Source organism: Antechinus flavipes, chromosome 1, assembly GCF_016432865.1.
Source record: "Antechinus flavipes isolate AdamAnt ecotype Samford, QLD, Australia chromosome 1, AdamAnt_v2, whole genome shotgun sequence".
Classification (NCBI taxonomy): domain Eukaryota; kingdom Metazoa; phylum Chordata; class Mammalia; order Dasyuromorphia; family Dasyuridae; genus Antechinus; species Antechinus flavipes.
Genome location: NC_067398.1, coordinates 656,757,842 through 656,763,841, shown reverse-complemented (window position 1 = coordinate 656,763,841; position 6,000 = coordinate 656,757,842).

Here is a 6,000-nt window from a genome sequence, read left to right as displayed (position 1 = left end):
GCTTAGCATAAAGTAGGAGATAAGGTCCTGGGTAACTAGGTGGGGTTGGATGAGAAAGCCTGAAGTACTGATAAGATTATAATACTCCCTGAAGCAAGTGGGGAAGGGAATTGGTGGGAAGTAGCTCAGCCTTACAACCCCACCTTTCCCAATCAGAAAAGCCAAGTTATGATGTCAAATTCCTGAGGCTAAATTTTCCATATAAATCTATTTATGGTCTATGCCATCTTTGCTCAGTCTCTTGGGTTGGCCCACAAGTTCTGCCTTTGTATTTATTGTCTTTCCTTTCACCCCCTTCCCCATGCCTGATGGTGTCTTTTTCCTTGTTATAGCTAACTCTTTTAGGGTACTAACCTCTGGATTTAGTCTGCCAATCAACAGTATATTTCCTTTCTTCTGGTTAATTGTGAGGTCCACTAAAGAACTTGTCTTTTTCATTGTTGAATTGTTTATAAAAAAAAAAAAAAAAACACCTTTCCTTGCTAACTATATGCGCTTCCCATACTATTTCATATTTACTGCTCCTGAATTCAATTTTACCTCTTTCTTCATTTTGTCCATAAGCTCTTCTTATAAATAAAAGTTGCTTTTGGCAAGAAGAAAGCCAATCTGGATTCTTCACACATGGATTTCTACTGAACCCCATTATTTGGTGCAAAACCTTATCATTTGGTAGTGCTGGACCCCAACCTCATCATTCAATGTTCATTGAAGTGAAAGATGGTTGGAAGTTCCACTGAGAACGACTTGTGCTAGGCTAGGGATTTTGTAAGTTATTGTTAGAGGCAATAGAGAGACACTCGAGATTTTTAAATAAAAGGTGGATGACTGAGAAGTATTTGGGGAATATCAATTTGGCATCTAGGTGAGGGGCAGATGGGAGAAGGGCCTGGAAATGGAAATGGAAAGTTTGGACTTTGATCCAGGCGATAAGACCCTTAAACAAGGGTCACTCACAAGTCTTCTAATTTCCCGTTTCTGAGCTGGAGAAGGAAATGGCAAACCACTCTAAGCTCTTTGCCAAGAAAACCCCAAATGGGGTCATGAAGAGTCGGGCAGGACTGAAACTGGGAACAACAACAACTACTCATACATTGGCCCCTCCCTCCTTTTATAATCCTTTCTCCAAATAGACCCTTTCTTTCCCAGCCTCTTCACCATAATCTCCCTTTTCAATATTGTCTCACTTAAAGACTTTTAAAGCTTACAGTCAACAATCTCAGAGTCCAAAGGGGCCTCCTAGACCTTGGAGACACCACTAAATTGCAATCACTTTCTTGAGATAGCAAGGGTTTGCTGGAGAGAAATGAAATTTAATAGAAATCAGTGTAAAGCCTCAGAGTCAATTTGGGATGTTTTCGTCAATAATGTAGTTCAAAACCCACTTTGGTTTATTAAAAAAAAAAAATCAATAAGATCAAAAGCATTGGACATGAAATCTGTGACCTTGGAACTGGGATCCTGGCTCTGTGTGATCCAGAGCAAATGTCTTAACTTCTCTGGACCTCTCTTTCCACTTTGGAAAATGAGAGGGTCAGATGGGGTAACCTCCAAGGTCATTTTTAACTTTAAATACGATCATAGGAGGATCTCCAATAAGTATATACTTGTTTGCAGTAGTTTGCAAAGTAGCTTTTTCCATTCCATGATGATTCTGTTAGGAAGTTTCCTCTTACATCAAACCCAAATTTGCTGCTTTGTAACTTCCCCTCATTTTTCCTAGACCATTTTCTCTGTTCCCCATAATGTTCTCTATCTTCCATTCGGACTACTGATCTCTCTGACTTCCTTCAAATCCCAGCTGAAATCCCACCCTCTACAGGAAGCCTTCCCCAACCCTTCTTAATTACAATGTTGTCCCTCTTTTGATTGTCTCCTATCTATCCTGTATATTATTTTCTTTATACATATTTATTTGGAGCAAATACCCTGGAACAAACAGGATAAATCAACTGCTTAAGGTGATTGCTCTTGTGAGGTCATCACCTCCCCAAATCTTTCATAAAGGCTTTAACTTCCTGATTCTTTAACCAATGCTCAAATGGTAAGATTTCAAGGTCTTCCACTATCCTGGAGGGTCCTCTTCAGGATACACTTCAGCTTCTCAATGTCCTTTCTCAGATATAGCATCCAGAACTAACCTCAGTGCTCCAGATATAGCTTAACTAGAAAAGAGAACGGTCGGACTCTCATCACCTCCCAAGACCTCATGGGCATCATAGGTCTAGACAGAGACTAGCCATGTCACTTCATTAACACAAGAAACTTTTGGGTGAGAATTCCCTATAACAATTCAGGTCACTCCTTTCTAAAACGTATAATTGTAAAGGACTACTCAGAGTGGTAGATATCTTTTAATGCGGTTGGAGATCACATGAACTTTCTTGGTTGTCTCCATCACACCACTGATTCACATCGACTTCACAGTCACCAAAATCCCCAAATCTTTTTCCAAGGAACCATTGACTAACTGCAGTTCTCCTTTCTTGTAATAATAATCTAGTCTAGCATGTATATAGTGCTTTGAGGTTTGCATGAGTGTCCCAGAGACATCTCAAAATCAATATATTCAAAAGAGATCTCATTTTCTTCTTCACCCCAATCCTCTTCTGAACTTCCCTACTGAGGGTACCACCATCTTCCCAGATACATAGGCTTACAACTTTGCTGTGATTCTGGACCCCTCCCTCATTCTCCCTCTCCCATTCTGGGTAGTCCTTTATAATTATACATTTTAGAAAGGAATGACCTGAAATGTTATAGGGAATTCTCACTCAGAAGTTTCTTGTATTAATGAAGTGACATGGCTAGTCTCTGTCTAGACCTATGATGCTCATGAGGTCTTGGGAGGTGATGAGAGTCTGACTGTTCTCTTTTCTGGTTAGGCTGTATCTGGAGCACTGAGGTCAGTTCTGGATGCTGTATCTGAGAAAGGACATTGAGAAGCTGAATGAGTATCTCCCTCAGTATCCCTACTGTATAAAATCTGTTGCCAAATTTGATCAATTTTACTTTGCAGCATCTCATAGGAATCCCTTTCATACAATCACAATTCTGGTTCAGGTTCTCATTGTCTGGAACGTGGACAAGATCTTAGAGGTCTCTTCTTACAACCCTCTCATTTTACAAATAAAGAAGTTGAAGTCCAGAGAAGGCAAACAATGGATGGAGCACTGGATTGGGAGTCAGGAAAACCCAAGTTCAAATCTGACTTTAGATACTTATAGGTTCTGCTTTAGATACTTATAGGTTTGTGATCCTGGGCAAGTCACCTAAGCCCATATCTACCTCAGTTTCTTCATCTGTAAAACGGGGATAATGATAACACTTACTTCTAGGGGCCTTTTGTGAAAATAAAATGGGATATTTGTAAAATACACAGTGCCTGGCACAATGCAGGCATTTAATGAACATTGTTTTCTTCTTTCTTTCTTTCCTAAAGTTATTTGTCCAAGATCACAAGGCAGTAAATAAAAGAGCCAGAATTCAATATTCAATATCCAGATATAATTCCAGCTCCAACTTTGTTGTTTAAAAAAAAATGAGAGCTACAGTGGATAGAGAACCTAAAATCAAATCTGGCTTCAGATACTTATTAGTTATGTGCCCTTAGCAAGTCACTTGACCCCAATTATCTAAAAAAAAAAAAAAACCCTAAAAAGCAAAAAATGAGTTGATGTACAATATGGGGAGAACATTCAAAATTGATGAGGTCTCAAATCCATTTGAAGTGATTATTAAAAGAAATTATGTCTTATCTTACTAAATGTCATCTTAAGTTGGGACCCACATTGCAGCCCAAATCTGCTTCACATCTTAATTGTTTCTTGCCAATCTATCAAAATAAATATGATTCCTGCCTTGATCCAAATTATTGTTCTACAGCAATAGAAACCAGTGTCCAATCTGGCATTGAACTTTTAAAGATTTTTTTTCATCTCTGGCCCTTTGACCTGTTTTGTGTCCACTTTATAATTGAATCCTGATCTCTCTTTTGTGCAAAGAACAAAAAACTCTTTAAGATATATATTTAAATATTAGCTTTTAGTATCTTTTGTTTTTTGCAAGCTAATTGGAGTAAAGTAACTTACTCAGGATCACACAGCTAGAAAATGTTAAGTGTCTCAAGGTCACTTGAATTCAGATCCTTTTGATTACATGACAGTTGCACTATCCACTGAGCGATCTAGCTACCTATCAAGAATGTCATCATTCTTGATAATGGTTTAGCAATCATTATTACACTAGCTCCACCTAGGCAAGGTGATTTGAAATTAAGGGAAACCAGGTGTCCTCAAACTCTCTACTTACCTTGTGTGTTAGTTCCCTAAAGCCCATTTTTTGGTTCTTCCTTCTCTAGGATGTCGGTTATCATTTATTTCCTCCACCCTAAAAAGTGGTCCTATCTCTCCAAAACATGTTTGCCAGATCCAGCTAATTCTAAGCTATAGCCCTGCTGACATTAGATTGCAAGCTTCCAGGAACGGGGACTATATTTTGTCTTTTTTTTTTTAATTCACCATCACTTAGCAAAGGACCAGACTTGTAGTAAATACTTAAGAAATTCTTATGACTGGTTGACACCATTCTTATAAAACTAGGCCATACTTTTGCATTTATCTTCTTACCTGCCCTGTATTTTCATGTCCTTTAAAAAACCTAAAGTGGTCAGTGGTTTCCTTTTGAATTCACACAGTCTCTTAAGATAACTCTCTTCTTCCTCATTTGAATGTCCTCTTCTTCCTAGGCTGATTTCCCCAGTAGAATTTTAGGCCATGCTTTTCTAACCTTTTGCTCAAGCTTTTGAATTCTGCTCTTTTAAGTTCCAGATGATGTTAGACTTTTCTTTTTTGTTGTTTTTCAGTCCTGTCCAATTCTTTATGACCCTATTTGGAGTTTTCTTGACAAAGATACTGGACTGCTTTGTCATTTCCTTCTCCAGCCCATTTTACAGATGAGGAAACTGAGGTAAACAGAGTTAAGTGATTTCCCCAAGATCATGCAGCTAATCAGTGTTTTGAGGATAGAATTAAACGCAGGTCCTCCTGATTCTAGGACTGGTCCTCTATCCATTTCTCTACCTAACTGCCCATCTTCTTTTCTACCTAATGACAATTTTAAGTTGCCATATCTACTCCAAAAGACAATTCTCTTCTTTCTTCAGAACCAGATCGAAAACTGAAGTTTCTCTCACTAGTTCCTCCCAGAGCTTTAACAATGCAAGGCAAGAGATATTATTTGCTTTAAGCCTGAAAAACTAAGGGGTGCACAGAAATATATAAGTCTATCTATTGCTCCAAGTGGGCCATGCCATTGGGATGGAGGGTGCATTTTTGTTTCAGTGAGTCCAGAAATTATTAGTTGGTTTGCTTTGGGTAAAGAAAGATATCAGCATGAGCCAGGATCATTGAGGTCTCCCCTCATTATTCTGTCATGTCATGGATAAGGCTGTGAACTTTTCCCCAAGTTCCTCACTTAGTTCTTAATATTCTGGTAGACTACAACATGCATAAATGTCAATATTATTTCTGCCAAATCTATACACTGTATTTCTAGCTCACTGAATTTTTTTACTTTAAAATATGTAGTAGTATTCTATGCCACCTTATTCCTGCCCTTTACCTATTTTACCTCTTTCAAATAAAGTTCATATATCCCTTTCGGAGCCTTATTTAAGCCATGAAACATCATGTCCAACAGCCCTTCAAGTCTTAAATGACATCTCTGAGTTCTAATTGGCTTCCTGGAGTTAAGAGATCTAACTTTCCTTGCTTGTTAACCAAACTGTGTCTATTATGTTTAAGGACATTTGAAGCCAAATATTTTAATATTGTTTCCTTCTTTCCATATTGTTTCCTTTCTGGGTGTCTTTACTACTATTCTTCCCTACATGGTAGCAATCTTCCATGCTCTCAAGCTTGGTGTGTGCGTTTGGACTATCTCCTCTTCACCATTTCCACTTTCAAGATTTGCGTGGCTAAAGCAGCAAAGCATTCATGA